The sequence below is a fragment of the Trichechus manatus genome, unplaced genomic scaffold, assembly GCF_000243295.1.
Source record: "Trichechus manatus latirostris isolate Lorelei unplaced genomic scaffold, TriManLat1.0 scaffold00087, whole genome shotgun sequence".
NCBI classification, from domain to species: domain Eukaryota; kingdom Metazoa; phylum Chordata; class Mammalia; order Sirenia; family Trichechidae; genus Trichechus; species Trichechus manatus.
Window position 1 is genome coordinate 6786964 of NW_004444023.1, and position 16362 is coordinate 6803325.

General features: G+C 38.9%; 1 long non-coding RNA gene across 1 annotated transcript; it reads right to left on the reverse strand.

The window, feature by feature from the left end:
• Nucleotides 1-2683: 2683 nt before the first annotated feature.
• LOC111821518 (uncharacterized) lies at nt 2684-5486 on the reverse strand. The gene is made up of 3 exons (XR_002824905.1): nt 4948-5486; nt 3828-3954; nt 2684-2880 (listed from the first exon to the last, which is right to left on the reverse strand). It is a non-coding gene; the product is annotated as an uncharacterized LOC111821518 (long non-coding RNA).
• Between the last annotated feature and the right edge of the window lie 10876 nt (nt 5487-16362).

Genomic DNA, 16362 nt, shown 5'->3' on the forward strand with positions numbered 1-16362 from the left:
GAGAATGTACTTGTTATTAGTAAATACACACTGAAGCAACTAGTGGTAAAGTAGTAAAGTTTTATGTCTGAAACTTACTCTGAAATGGTTCAGAAAAATAACATGTATGTACTCATGGAGAAAGAATATAATAAAGCAACTGTGGAAAAATGTTAACAATTGGGGAATCTGGATGAAGAGCATACAGCAGTTCTTTTTACTATTCTTGCAACTTTTCTGTAATTTTGAAATTATTTCAAACAACACATGTAGTCATTTCATACCTATAAACATGTTATACTTACATACAAAGCTCAAAAAGTCCAAAATTTCTGTTTGAGGACATGCTCAAGAACAAAAGCCCTAGACTCAGCCGAAATTGTTTGGATAACTTCTTCATCTCTTGTTCGGATTATTTCATTTAGTCACACACTTTAGAAGTTTCATACTCCAAAGTGGAACTGTCTCCTCTTCATTTTGAAAGTATGTGGTAATATTTTCTTTATCAACATGGTATTCACAGCAAGAACTTATTTTATAAAATTATTTCTAGAAAAAATGCTCTCCCCAATTTATTGACCTGACTTAATTTTTCCTAAATATTAATTCTCCCATAAACAACTAGGTGCAGCCATCCCCACATTCAATACATTCATACATTTGCATTCTTATACACATTATCTGTTGAACATACATATTTTTCATAATTAGAAAATATTTTCAAGCATTTTTGTGGCAATCAAAGAGTTTTCCCTCAGTGTAAGTTTTCTAATATCTTGTGGCAGGTAACTTTTAATAAAGTTGTTTTTCTCCATTAATTACTGTTATATGATTTCATTCTGGTGTAAATTCTCTGATGCATGTAGATTTGATTTCTGAATAAAAATATTCCAACATTCACTTCATGTGTATAGTTTCTTTCCCATATGAGTTTCTCTGACATAAAATAATATACACTTCTGAAAGTTTTCACAAAATTACAACATTCATAGTGGTTGTCTTTCTGTTATACAATGAATAAGCTTTGACTTCTGTGTAAAAACTTTCACACATTTGCTGTACTCACAGGTTTTCTCTCATGTATGCATTTTCCCGATGAACAATGAGCTGCACCTTATTGATGGTCTTACCATATTCATTAGCTGCATTACAGATTTCTCCCTCATTTTAATTCTCTAATAAAAGTGAACATCTGGGTGAAAATTTTTATTCATTCACTGGATATATAGGAATTCTCTCTTAACCACCTGTGATCTCATGGTGAAATTACCTCCCGAAATGCTTTCCCATTTTTCCTATATTCATATGATTCCTCTCCTATATGAGTTCTTTGATGTCTATAGAGGTGTGACTTGACACTAAAGGATTCTCCACATTCACTGCCTTCATAAGGCTTCCCTCCTGTATGAGTTCTTTGATGTCTACTGAGGCCAGGCTTCCAAGTGAAATCTTTCCCACACTCACTACATACATAGAGTATTTCTCCTGTGTGGGGTTCTCTGGTGTCTGATGAGTGGTGACTTACAGCTGAAAGCTTTTTGACAATCACTACATTCATATGGTTTCTCTCCTGTGTGAGTTCTCTGATGTACAATCAGCTGTGACTTCTGTGTGAAAACTTTCCCACAATTGCTGCATCTGTAGGGTTTCTCTCCTGTATGCATTCTCTGGTGTATAATGAGTGGTGACTTAGTGCTGAAGGCTTTCGACATTGACTGGATTCCTAAGGTTTCTCTTCAGTATGAATTCTCTGAAAGTAAAATGAGTTCTCACTTCTGGATGAAAGCTTTTTGACTTTCTTTACATGAAAAGGATTTTTCTGCAGTGCGAGTTCTCTGATGTTCAATGAGCTGTGACTTCAGATAAAAGCTTTCTGACACTGACTGCATTCATTGGGTTTTTCTCCTGTATGTATTTTCTGATGTAAAGTGAGACTAAACTTAAGAGAGAAAGTTTTTCCACATTCACTATACCCATAGGGTATGAGTTCTCTTATGATTAACGAAAACCTTACAGATGAAGGTTTTCTGACACTCATTGCATTAATGTGGTTTCTCACTGGTGTGAGTTCTCTGATGTAAAATTAGACTGGATTTGTGGGGAAAGCTCTCCCACATTCACTGCATTCATAGGGTTTCTCTCCTGTACGACACCTCTGGTGTACAGTGAGTTGAAACTTACTACTAAAGGCTTTCTGACATTCCCTGCACTCATAGGTTTTCTCTCCTGTGTGAGTTCTCTGGTGTAAAATAAGCTCTGCCTTCCGAATAAAAGCTTTGGGACATTCACTGCATTCATATGTTTTCTCTCCTGTATGGGTTCTCTGATATACAATGAGCTGTGATTTCTGTGAGAAAAGTTTTCTGCATTCATTGTATTCATAAGGTTTCTCTCCTGTGTGAGTTTTCTGGTGTAAAATGAGGTGATTCTTCCACGCAAAAGCTTTCCTACATTCAGTGTATCTATAAGGCTTCTCTCTTGTGTGAATTTTCTGATGTAGGAGTTGTGACACATGGGTAAAGTATCTCTGACATTCAGTGCATTTGTGAAATTTCATTTCTTTATAATTTACATTGAGGTATGGCTTCTTACTGACAGCTTTTCCACAATTATCATATTCATAGCAATTAATTCTAGAATGAATGTTTTCACGCACAGTATGAAGAAATAATTTCTCAAGTACATTTAACTCTTCAGCTTTCTTATTTATATCACTTATATTCTGGAATAGTAAATCTAAATTATTTTTAAAAGTTTTTCTATATGAATCAGATTTATCAAAGTCTTTCCTCAGGTGATATATTTTTCCAAATACATTGCATTCCTGGTGCCTTTCCACAGGATCATGCTTGTCAGAGTTTTCCTGGTGTCAGTCTATATCACCATCAACTTGTCAGGATTCTAGGAAGGAGACCAATAAATCTTTACATGATTAGGTACTTGAAGGGGTGCACTCTCACAAAAAGGATAAAGGAAAGAAATTATATTCTGGGTATAGAATACAAGCTAGAGGCATTTAGCAGAAGGAGAAGAGAAAATAGAAAGGATGCAGAGGGGCATAAAAGTCATAAAAATATGGGCAAGGGGGTTAAATCATGACTATTTGAAAGCATAATTCTGACCATAGGTAAGATGTTGAGTGGGAGGAAGGCAACACGAGCAGTGTTGGTAGAGGAAGAGTAAAGATGCCAGAGAGACTAACCAAGAAAGCAAGGTCCTACTTCAGATTCCAGAGGTCTGATGCAGAATGTATAGACTTACGGGGCATGCCCCCTTCTAAATATCAAGCAAAGGAGAGTCCTAATATGAAAAAGGTGATGAGTGGAAGTATTCTTAAAGACATACCTAAGAAGCTCATGTCAACTGTTCAGTGTCATCTTTAAAGGTCCAAGGATTTTTAAGTGGAGTTAAAATAACACATCAAGGGTTCTGAACCTTTCTGCTCTCAACCATCTGTCTGGTTTTTACTCACTCCACCTAGACTGCCCTTACTGCAGATTTCTCCCTCTATAATCCATGACTCTTCTTGTTCCATCTGAAAGACTGCTTCTAGTCTGAAAGCCTGATAACATGTATATGGGTAAACCTGGGCCTAAGAGCTTGGTCTTCAGAGCCTCCTCTGAAGAACTAGGAAAGGTCTGTTTCAGACTTTGCACCTCAGCAAAGTGAAGAACTTTCATCTGGGAGGTGAGAGCATGATCCTTTGAGTTCAGAGAGAGTTTATCATCTATAAATCCCAAATTCAAAATCATTAAACATTTCAGAGGACCTACAAATAATAGCCATTAATAAAGAAAAGGCATTAGACTGGTGGTTCACCAAGGGTTCTACAGGAAAGGTGTCCTTACCCACTGACACCAGGTTGCTATAATTTTCCAGAATCACATCCCAACACAGGTCCTTCTGAGCAGTGTCCGGTAGCTATCACTCCTTCCAGGTAAAGTCCACAGCCACATCCTTAAATAATAATGTTACCTGAAATGGCATATTCTTGTTCAATTTAAAGTGATTTTCATTCAATGATGTGGAAAACATGCACAGGAACTTATCATTATTTTCACAACAATACATTTCTATGCAATCTTTGGTGAATCTAGTTTATGGAAGAAACTTAAAGCTTATTAAAATATCCTGCCATTTAAAAATCAACCAATGTAATTTACCACATTAACAGAATAAAAGATAAAAATTACATGATCATGAAAGTGGATGTATGAAAAGCAGGTAACACAGGTTATACATCTGTCAGTACCACTGCATGGTATGTTAAGATTTGTGCATTTAATTGTATATAAATTTTACATTAAAGTAAATAAAAAAGAACTATAAACAAATAATAAACTTTAGTTAATGATACACACATGCTGAAGTATTTAGGAGGAATGTACTGATGTTTGCAGAGAGCCCTGGTGGTGCAGTGGTTAAAGCGCTTGGCTGCTAACTGAAAGATCAGTGGTTCAAACTCACCAGCCGCTCCATGGAAGAAAGATGTAGCAGCCTGCTCCCATAAAGACAACAGCCTTGGAAACCCTATGAGAAAGTTCTACTCTGTCCTATACAGTTGCTATGAGTCATAATTGACTTGACAGCACTGGGTTTGTTTTTTTTTTAGCTTATATTTGCAAGTTACTTTGAAATGCATCAAAAATAAGATGAAAAAAGGGATGACTAGATGGCGAGATATGTGATAAAGCAATTATATTAACATATTAATTGTATAATACTGTCAGTGAGTACATGAGTGTTCACTGTAAAATTCTTTTAACTTTTCTGTACATGTGAAAATTTTTATAATAAAAATCAGGAAAAAACTTTTAAAAAAGCACATGATAAAATCTAACACCCTTTAATAACAAAAACTCACAACAAATTAGGAGTATAAGTGACCATCCTTAATCTGAAAAAGAATATACATATAAAACTTAAGACAAACATTATACTTAATAGTGAATTATTGAAAAATTTTACCCTGAGATCAGAATGAGACATGGATGCTTGCTATCCCCACTTCTGTTCAACATGTTACTGAAGATCCTAGCCATTGCAACTAGGTAAGAAAAAGAAATAAAGCATAAGAATTAGGAGAAAGAAATCTGTCACTCACAGTTTTGACTAGAGTGGTGCTATGGAAATGGAGAGAAGTGGACAGATTTGAGGTCTACTTTACAAACAGAACCACTTACACTGAGATGTTACTTGTGATGGAAAGTGTAGAGATTGGTGGAAAAGTCTGAGAAACAGAGATATCTAGATCATTCAGAGGGCTGTGGAGAAATAAATGACTGGATGTTGGAAGAGGAAAAAAAAAAGTTAACTTTAATGTCCTGCAATGTTATGGACTGTTTTTGTGTGGCCTTTCTCGCCATGGTCTTATAACTCCCACCCAGGTGATTGGGCAGGACTGTGAAGATAGGATAATTGTGGCCCGCCAAAGGCATTGGTCAGTTTTTCCATCCTGCTGGGCTTGAAAAGAGCCACTCCAGAGGCGAGACAGAGAAGATCCCACTACCACCAAGAAAGAACAGCCAGGAGCGAGCATGTCTTTTGGCCCTGGAATCTCTGTTCTGAGAAGCTCCTGAAACCAGGAGACAGAGAGAGAGAGAGCTGTAACCCTGAAGACAGTGAGACCTGGCAGCAGGAGACAGTGTGGTGGGCTTTCCAGCCCACAGAGAAAGAAAGCTGAGTGCCTTTGGACAGAGGCCCAGGGCTAGAGAGAGGCATGCCTGTGAGCATGGCTGGGAAGAGGCTGTCCTGATGGAAGAACTGTATCCTGAGTGTTCCTGAACCTGAATTGTAACCTGTTACTTCCCTAATAAACCCTATAATCGTAAGTATTGTCTGTGAGTTTTGTGTGGACATTGCAATGAATTATCGAATCCAGTAGAGAGGTAGAGAGTGCTGTGGGAGAGACGATTTGTATCAGAATTGGTAAAGATGGCAAAGATGGTGGAGAGAGGAGGCATGTCTGACCTCTGCATCACAGGAATCAGCCTTGGGCTGTTGATTTTGATTCTCCTTTCCCCTTGTGAATAGAGAGGTCATCAGACACAGCCTCCATGCCATTTTTACATGTCCCAATATTAATTACCTTGTTTTTGATAACTGTATTATGGTTTTGAGATATTATATTAGGGGAAGCTGGGTAAAAGGTATATAGGAACTCTCTGTACCATTTGTGTAACTGAGGATACTATTAATATGGAAGCAGCAGGGGAAGAGGGATCACACAGAAGGTAAGAGCATTCCAGAAACGAATAGTACCAGTAAAGATTCAAGAAATCATAGTAGCAAACAGGTGAAATCCTGTTAGTGGAAATAAATAAACTGTGGGGTATTCACATAATAAACATACTAGTCTACATATGGACAAATAGTAATATTTTTTCACATATCATGTGAAAAGTAAGTCTAGAAAGATTTGTAAAAATGACAGCCTTTTCATGAATTAAAAGCAACTAAAATTTTTTAGAAAAGCTTTTTTAGGAATATGTATAAACTACATCAATGATTCCCCAGGTGGCGCAAATGGTTAAGTGCTCAACTACTAGCCTACTACTACTAACTACTAACTAACTACTAAAGGTTGGTGGTTCAAACCTACCCAGAGGCACCTCAGAAGAAAGGCCTGGCAATCTGTTTCCCATAGGGCAAAGCCTTGAAACCCCTATGTTGCAGTTCTACTCTGCACACCTAGGGTCACCATGAGTCAAAATTAACTCGACATCAACTAACAACAACGATAAACTACATCACAAGAAGGCAAGGATACGATGAACATAGGATTCAGTATGATGGTTACCTCAAGTAGGAAGAAGTCAGAGGAAAGGATGGGAGATGACTGTATGATTTGCTATGGCCTCTTGTCAGGGTCCTACCTTTTAGGGTGAATCTGAAATGCTTGTCAAATTATTAAGACTAACTAGTTCATCTTCATTTTTTGTTTTTGTAAATAAAATATTATTGAAAAACAGCCATGCCCATTTGTTTAGGAATTGTCTATGGTTGGCTTTGTGCTACAACAGTAGAGTTGAGTAGTTGTGACAGAGACTGGCCCACAAGGCCTAAAATATTTACTAGCTGCCCCTTTCCAGAAAAAGTTTGCTGACCCCTGGTCTGAGCAACTACAAGGAAAATCTACTAAATGAAATGGGGAAATCATGGAAGAAAACTGTGGAACAGGCTTGAGATGAGATCAGGAGGTTGGTTTAAGAAAGTAACTTGGACACATATGTAGAGATGTACCTGAGTGATGTCAAGAAGTCAGTGAGATTAGAAGGTGAGCCTCAGGTCCAGGATGTAGATATAAAGAGGAAGTCATCAGCATATGGATGTTGTTTAAACCTGTGACACCAGATGACAGCACCAAGGCATTGCGTGCACATAGAAAAGATCGGTGATGCAAGAATGAGCCCTGAGACACTCCAAGAATTAAGATTAAAGAATGAGCGACAAAATAAAATTTACACAAAGAAATTGAACCTTAGAAGTAGACACTGAGGTAGGAAAGAAAACCAAGAGAGTGTGGCATTCTGAACACCAAATGAAGACAGCATTTAAGGAAGAAGGAACTATCAACTATATCAGACGCTGCTGCAAGGTCAATAAAAATTGACCACAGGATTTAACAAAATGGATTCATCAGTGACCCTAAAAAAAAACATTTTTGGAGGAAGGGTGGGTTAAGAGTCACTGGAGTGGGTTCAAGAGAGAATGATAAGGGGGCCTGGAGATACAGAGTTTGGACAATTCTTTGGATTTTCAGTGAAGACCCATAAAAATACTTCTTGATACCTAAGTATCAAAAAACATTTATTGACCTCAAAGAATTGTTTTTCCTCTTTATGGAAAATTCACTTCATGGAAATATTTCTATTTCTCTTTTGGTTATGGCTGCCAGCAGCATCAGAGGACAATTGGCAACTCAATTTTGGACCCAATGGCTTATACAGTGATGTTACAACATTAACATTTTGCATAATCCATGATCTATATGTATGTCCATTCTCCAAACAGGCTATGTCCTTAATCTTCTACCTTCTCTTCTAGACCTTTTACTCACCTGACTTTCATGTGCTTATAGTGTTACTTTTAACTGTGTTCATTGTTAAAAGCTTCCTCAAATCCATTGGAAGATCAAGTAGGGAAAAAAACAGCTTACCTGAGACTTATTCATTTTCTTCCGCTCTTGGGAAATGGCCAGTGACTCCAACATCTGCTCAGTTGACTCTCTCAGCTGTGCCCTGAATCTAATTTATGAGGACTCAATGACAGCATACAAAGTTTATTTAAAATTCCACACTCAATAAATATAATTCACTGCAACAATTAATTACATGAAAAAACAAGATGCAGAAAAGCATTTGAGAAAATTCAACTTACATTGATAACTAAAACAACAAAACCTTAATAAAGTAGGACTAGAAAAGAACTTCCTTACCCAACAAAGGGTATCTACACAAAAGCTTACATCAAATATTATACTTAACAATGAAACACTGAAAGTTTTCCCCCATTGAAATCAGGAACAACAACAACAAAAAAGATGTCCACTACTATTATTTCCATTTAGCATTATACTGATTATCCTGGCCAGGAAAAAGCAAAAAAAAAAAGAAAAAGGTATAAGGATTGAAAAGGATGAAATACAACTGTCCTAATTTGCTTTTGTTACAATTATGTACAAAGGAAAAAAGACTCCTCAGATATATTATTAAAATTAACTAGAAAGTAGTACAACATAGCTGGATGCAAAAATCAGTATTTAAAAGTTACTGTATTTCTATATAGTAGCAACAATTAAAAATAAAATTATTAAAAATAAACAACTATCTTTTTAAAAGTGTGAAAAAATATGGCAAAGAATGGAAGTATTTGCAACATGTATTACCAACCAGGGCTCACATGCAGAAAATATAAAGAACTCACAAATCAATTTTTTAAAAATGGGCAGAGAGCCCAATAAAAACTGGGCCAAAATATTGGGCATGTCATCATAAAAAAAAAAATGTAATGTCCAGTAGACTTAGTAAAAGGGGCTCAATCCTATTGATAATCAAGGAAATTACAATTAAAACTATAATGAGATACTATATAGTCCCATCAGTCAGAAAAACAACAAAAGATCTGACAATACCAAGGGGTTACAAGGATTTAGAGCAAAGGGAGTGCAGTGCGATGGATCACTTTTATATGGTGCTATGGATTGAATTGTGCCCCCTCAAAATGTGTGTCAACTTGGCTAGGCTATGATTCCCAGTAGTGTGTGGTTGTCCACCATTTTGTGATCTGAGGTGATTAGCCTATGTGTTGTAAATCCTAACCTCTATGATGTTAATGGGAGCCCTGGTCACGCAGTGGTTAAGAGCTTGGCTGCTAACCAAAAGGTCAGCAGTTCAAATCCACCAGCCACTCTTTGGAAACCCCACGGGGCAGTTATACTCTGTCCTATAGGGTCAATATGAGTCGGAATTGACTCGAAGGCAATGGGTTTTTATGATGTTAATGAGGCAGGATTACAGGCAGTTATGTTAATGAGGCAGGACTCAATATACAGGATTAGGTTGTATCTTGAGTCAATCTCTTTTGAGATATAGAAGACAGACTGGAGCAGAGAGGAGAGGGAACTCCTATCACCAAGAAAGAAGAGCTGGGAGTGGAGTGTGTCCTTTGGACCCGGAATCCCTGTGCTGAGAAGCTCCTAGACCAGGGGAAGATTGATGACAAGGACAGGAAATTCCCTCAGAGCCCACAGACAAAGCCTTCCCCCTAAAGCTGGTGCTCTGAATTTGGATTTCTAGCCTCCTAAACTATACGTCAGAATCGACTTGACAGAAACAGATTTGTTTTTTTTTGTTTTCAAACCATGAGAGAATAAATTTCTGTTCGTTAAAGCCATCCACTTGTGGTATTTCTGTCATAGCAGCACTAGATAACTAAGACATATGGCCTTTCTTGCCATGGTTTTGTAACTCCCACCAAATGAGTGGGTGGGACTATACAAATAAGGTGCTTGTGGCCCACCAAGGGGATTATATAGCTTGCTAATAATGTAAATAAGATGCATGGCACCATTGTGGGGGTGGGACCATGAAAATGAGGTGTATGCAACCCTAATGAGGGGATTAGTCAGTTTTGCCATCCTGCTAGGCTTAAAACAGAGCCATTCCCAGAAAAAAAGGGGACCACACTAACACCAAGAAAAAGAGCTAGGAGTGGAATGCATCCTTTGGAATCGGAATCCCTGTGCTGAGAACTTCCTAGACACAGGAGACATAGACAGATCAGTAACACCAGAGATGGTGTGAAAAGGCGGCAGCAGAGGCAGCAGAACCAGGAGACCAGCAGGGGATGGTGCAGTGGGCTTCCTGGCCAATAGAGCAGTTACAGTGGGTGTGCCAACCCACAGAGCGAGAGAGATAAGTGCCTTCAGGCAGGACGCTTCCTGGCAGAGTGGGGTGCCTCCAGGCACTTGGCAGCAAAGCTAGGCTCACTGACCCACCGACTGACAGAGTTGAGGGCCTTCAGGCAGAAGGCTAACTAGAGGAGTGGGATGCCTCGGGGCACTTATCAGCAGAGCTAAAAGAGCTTTGTAACATTTGCCTGAGGAGGGCAGAGGCTGAGGGGCCAGAGAGAGACCTGTCTTTGGGCACAGCTGAGAAGAGGCTGTTCTAGTTGAAGAACTGTATCCTGGGTGTTCCTGAACCTGAATTGTAACCTGTTACTTCCCTAATAAACCCCATAACTGTGAGTATGGTTTGTGAGTTCTGTGTGGCCATTGCAACAAGTTATCAAACTCAGCAGAGAAATAGAGAGTGCCGTCGGAAGGACAGCTGGTGTCAGAATTGGCAAAAAGAGCTGGTGACAGGAGGCATGTCTGGCCTCCACCTCATAGCAATCAGCCTTGGGTTCTTCTTGATCTTGATTCTCCTTCCTCCTTGTGAAGTTAGAGGAGGTGAGAAGCCTTCACCACATCATTTTTACAAATATTAAGAAATTTAAATGGCAAAAGGGAATATTTGCAATAGCAACAAAAATATAATTTTTAAAGACTTAACAGAAATATCCAGAACCGAAATAGTAAAATCATAAAACTCTATATTGAGCGTATACAGTCTGTTCTCACTAAATTTATATACAGTTTTAATGTGACACCAGCCAAAATCCTATAGTACTATCTAGCTAATACTATGTAGGTAATATAAGTATTTTTACAAAGAATTTCTAATATGGGAACGTGCATATGACAAACTCAAGTGGAAGGAGCAATTATACAGTTAACTTATATAACTTGGAAAAAAAGGTATTAAAAAGTCTAAAATAAGGAAAATACCCAAATTTTAACAATGGTTGTCCTCGGCAGCATATTTTAGGGACATGAACTTGTTACTTCCTACCTGTATCATGAGCCAAAAAGGAAATGCTGTTGTTATTGTGTGCTGTCAAGTCAGGTTTCCTAGGCTGTAATCTTTAGAAGAGCAGATCACCAGGTCTTTTCTCCCGAGGAGCCACTGGTGGGTTCAAACCGCCAAACTTTCGGTTAGCAGCTGAAATGAAATACATAAAATCCTTGAGGACAGAAAGTCAGGAGCCAAATCTTTCATAACACATATACCACTATAACATAGTTTACTCTAAACATTTCAAAGCATTTTCATTTCTTGCAGATAGGCTAAGAGAACGGTATGACTCGGGGTCAAAGGAGAATTAAAAGCAAGCTTTGAGTAGGAATTGGGTATGATGGACCGAACTGTGTGTCAGCTGTGAGAATTATACCTACCAAAAACCTGTTCTCTTTAAGGCTGTGGGCTCAAATTACTGAACTCCCCCTCCCACCAAGACCTCCTCCAACTCATTGCACTCCTCAGACCTATGCACAACTTGACGAGCGACTCAATCACACAAATGACCTGCATATACATCCCACCCTGAACCAAAATACAACAACACAAAACAGTTGCCATTTGGACTGGTGGCGGACCTCATGTGTTACAGACTAGAACTGAGCTCCATAGGGTTTTCTTGGCTGTAATCTTTATGAAAGTGGATTGTCAAGCCTTTCTTTCATGGCACTGATGGGTGAGTTTCAACTGCCAACATTTTGGTGAGTAGTTAAGGGCAAATATTTTACCCCACCCAGGGTCGCCCCTATTTACTGAACCACCACACTCAGGTCATCAGCAACCCACACAGCCGCCAAACACTACCATCAGGTTTCTTAAACACTGACCACCAAAAGCTCCCCAAGGATTACTCCCCAGTCCCACCGGCCATACCCCAAACCCAATCATTAACCACCCCCTTGACAGCGCCACTCAGTCCCAAGACTCCTTCTCTGGTAACTCATCACAACCTGATTTTCCTGCTGAAGGTTCCCATTACCCGCCCCAAGAACTCCCTATTCTCGTAGCACCCCAAATGCCAGCCACTAGACTACTCGGAGCACTGCGGGAGGTTTAAAAGGATTCCATACACCACTTCTTCTTCCAGTCCCCAAATACTGCTGACCCCCTCTCTGGCTTACTGGGGAGCTGTTTGATGTAACGGACTTAATCCTTCAAAAAACCCTGTGAACTCATCGCTACTTAGTGAGATAATACGGCCCCGCCCATCCGACAGCTCTACGAGAGAAGCAATCTTAAAAGAGGTGCCGTACAGAGGACAAATGAGCCCTTTGTGCCGGAAAAAGGATCCCTGGTGGCACAGTGGTTAAGCGCTCTGCTGCTAACCGAAAGGTCCACGGTTGGAACCCACCAGCTGCAGTAGCAGGCTGCTTTCAGTAAAGATTACAGCCTTGGAAACCCTATGGGGCAGTTCTAGTCTGTCTTATAGGGTTGCTATGAGTCGGAACAGACTGGATGGCAACGAGTTTTGTGCCAGAAAGCTCGATGACACTCCCCCCCACCCCCGCTCCCCGCTCCCTCTGCCCATGGCCTCAATGACTCTCAGGAAACTTCATGCCAGGGCTTTCAACTCCTCACCCAGGCAAGGGCCTTAAGTACGCTCAGTAGTCTATGAGCGCCCCACCCCTACCTACCCATGAGCACCCAGAAGCCGGCGCTTCAGTGATGGCCTCACCCATTGTGCCTCTTTGAACAACGTGAGAAGGCGGCCATTTTGAAGATGTGGTTGTCCGTACAGGAGAGAATACATTCTCTAACCAGGGAAACTGGAATAGGCAGGGGACTGATTCTGGAAAGACCTCTGACAGAAGGCTGTGTGCTCCGTCGGGGGCGAGGTAAAGGCACTGAAAGAGGAATAATTCCAGAGTGTTTAAAAGTAGAGGTTGTGACGGAAGAAAAGGGAGAGAAAGGACTAGGAGGACTAGGAGGGGGATGCCAGTGGCAGGGACAGGCTTTTTCCGTTACAGCCAGGAAGTCGGGCCAGTGCTGGTGCCAGAGCTAATATGCTACTGGGCTCAGGACGCTCATTGTGGCAGGACCAATTCTGGGCAGGACAACGGTAGAGATCGGGGCCAAGAGTGGAAACCCAGCTTCTAGTTTCCTTAGGAGGCAAAATGCTGGGGATCCCAAACTCAGAAAAAAAGGAGATCTGAGGTACTGTATTTTTGGAAACCTGTGATGGACTCCACAGGTCAAACCAACCAGCCCCCACTCCAAACTCCCTTCTGCCTGATGCACATCATGGGAAATCGAACAGCTTAAGTGACTTGCCCAAGGAAAATTACACTTTGCCTGAATGCCTCCAACCTACCTGGGGCTTAGAGATGTCACACGAAGTACTTGATTTAAATTCCTCCTCACACTGGGTTTTGTGATCCCCAATGACAAAGTGGAGGCTTAGGCTCAGACAAAATTAGTCACCCTAAATGTGAACTGTCTGTGGTCACCTGCAGCAAAATCTCCTGTTGTGTATGTTTAAAACCCAGATTCCTGAGCCCCATCACAGGACCTGTCTGAACCAAAGATGTTGTGGGGTCCAAGAAGCTGCATTTTGATTTGCTTCTTGTGCAGACTGAGTCAAAAGATTTTGGTTTCGTTGATTTTCTCTATTGTTTTTCTATTCTCTATTTCATTAATTTCCACTCTAATCTTTATGATTTCCTTCCTTCTGCTTGCTTTAGGTTTGCTCTTCTTTTTCAGGTCTTAAAGTTTAAGAATTTTTTTAAATTGATTTGAGGTTTTCTCCTTTCTTAGTGTAGGCATTTAGACCTATAAATTTCCCTCTAATCACTGCTTTAGCTGCATCCCATAAATTGTGGTATGTTTATCTTGATTATAATTCAACTCAAAGTATTTTCTGATTTCCCTTTTGATTTCTTCTTTGACCCATTGGTTGTTCAGGAATGTGTTAATTTCCAAATATTTGTGACTTCACCGGTTTTCCATTACTGATATAAAATCAAACGTATTGAATGTATGTTGTGTGTGCATCGTCTTTTGATTATACAGTTGGAGGAGTTTTAACAAATATATACAACCATGATGCCACTACTACCATCAACATATAGAATATTTCCATGGCTCAAACAAGTTCCCTTTTGGCCCTGCACAGCCAACCCCACCCCCCACCCCAATATGTCCATTCCCAGGCAATCACAGACTGCTTTAACTATAGATTAATTTTGATTACTCTAATTTCATATATGTACAATGATACTATATAAACCCATTTGTGTCTGGCTTCTTTCATTCAGTATATATATATATATATATTTTTTTTTTTTTAGTTTCATTCATATAGCTATGTAGGTCATTCCTTTGTGTTCCATTATATGAATATTCCACAATTTGTTAATTCATCTATTGGTGAACAATTGGATTATTTCCAGTTTTGAGTTATTAAGAATAATGTTGCCATGAACATTGCATTGATGTCTTTTTCTGGATATTTCAAATGATTCAAAAAAGAAGATAAATAGGCAGATAACAAAATGGAAAATAGGTAGGTAGCAAATAGGTCATAATTCATGAATTTATTTTGTAGATCATTATTGCTTAGTCTTTCAATTTTTTTCTCTGCTTAAACATTATCAGATTAACCATTGTCATAGGGCAACATGTGTACTGTTTAATGAGAAACTATTTTGTTCTGTAAACCTTCATCTAAAGTGAGAATAGCAGCACAACTGGAAGAACGTAATCGATGTCACTGAACTGTGCATGTAGAAATTTTTGAAATGGTGTATCTTTGGGTATGTATATTTCCCCCCCAAAAAAAAAAAAAGTCAAGAAGGGAGAGGGTTGACATGTCACGGGGTTGTTAACCAATGTCATAAAAAAAAAAGTGTGCTGACTGTTTAATGAGAAACTATTTGTTCTGTAAACCTTCACCTAAAGTACAATTTAAAAAAATACAGATTTAAAAAAAAAGTGCTTCACACTAACATTTCTGAAACCGCAAAAAAGAAGGCAAAGACTGTGTCTTTTAGAATCTGTCATTAAAGGGACTACATTTCATGGAAAAAAAAATTATCGGAATACAATAAGTTCTAATTTTAAATATTTCTTCTTTGGCCCATGAGATACTTTGAATTATTTCCTAATTTCCAAAATTATAGTTATTTTCTAGTTAATTTTTGTCATTGATTTCTAAGTTACTATACTTGTGCTTTGGTACAGTCATTTGTACCAAATATGTACATGGTACCTATCCTTTTAGACCTTTGGTAAATTTGGAAGATGTTCCACAAGTGCTTGAAAAGTCTGTGAATTTTAGATTTTTGTATATAATGTTCTGTATGTCCAGTAAGTTGTGTTAATCACATTGTTCAAAATTTACATAGTTTTATAAACATTTTTGTCAGCTTCTTCTATTACATATTTGTAGAAATGGCTAAAAATTCCCTCTATGATTGGATTTGTCTATCCCTGTTCGTAATTCTTCCATTTTTGCTTAGGTAATTTGAAGTATTGTTCTAAAGTGAATACGAATTTAGGATTTTTTTTCCCTCATTATGAAGTAACTCTCTTCCTTAAAGATTTTTACTGATAATAATTTAGCTCCAGTTTTGTCCTGCTTAGTATTTACATATTTCTTTCCATTAAAAGAAATTATCCTTTCCATAGCTTTGTGTTTTATGTGGTTAGTTCATAAACAGAGTAAGAAAGATAGTGTGGTGCACTGAGTTTCTTTATGTGGCCTTTGGCCTTGGTTCTTTGGAAAAACAGCTTGGGAGATTTTTCCCCCTAAACCCTGAGGAGTTATTACCTTTGCCCTAGTTCTTTGGAGAAGGAACTTGGGGACCTCCCAGGTTGCTTTCTACACCAGAGGGTTGTTACTTTTGTCCAGGAAATAAGCTGGTCTCTGCCAGCAGAAAATGTTATTTTTGTAGGAGACCTGAGTTGATTGACATCTCATAGGTAACTGATGATTGGTTGAACTCTAGTCTGGTGAGGGGGGTCCCACCGTGTAACTGAGGACTGG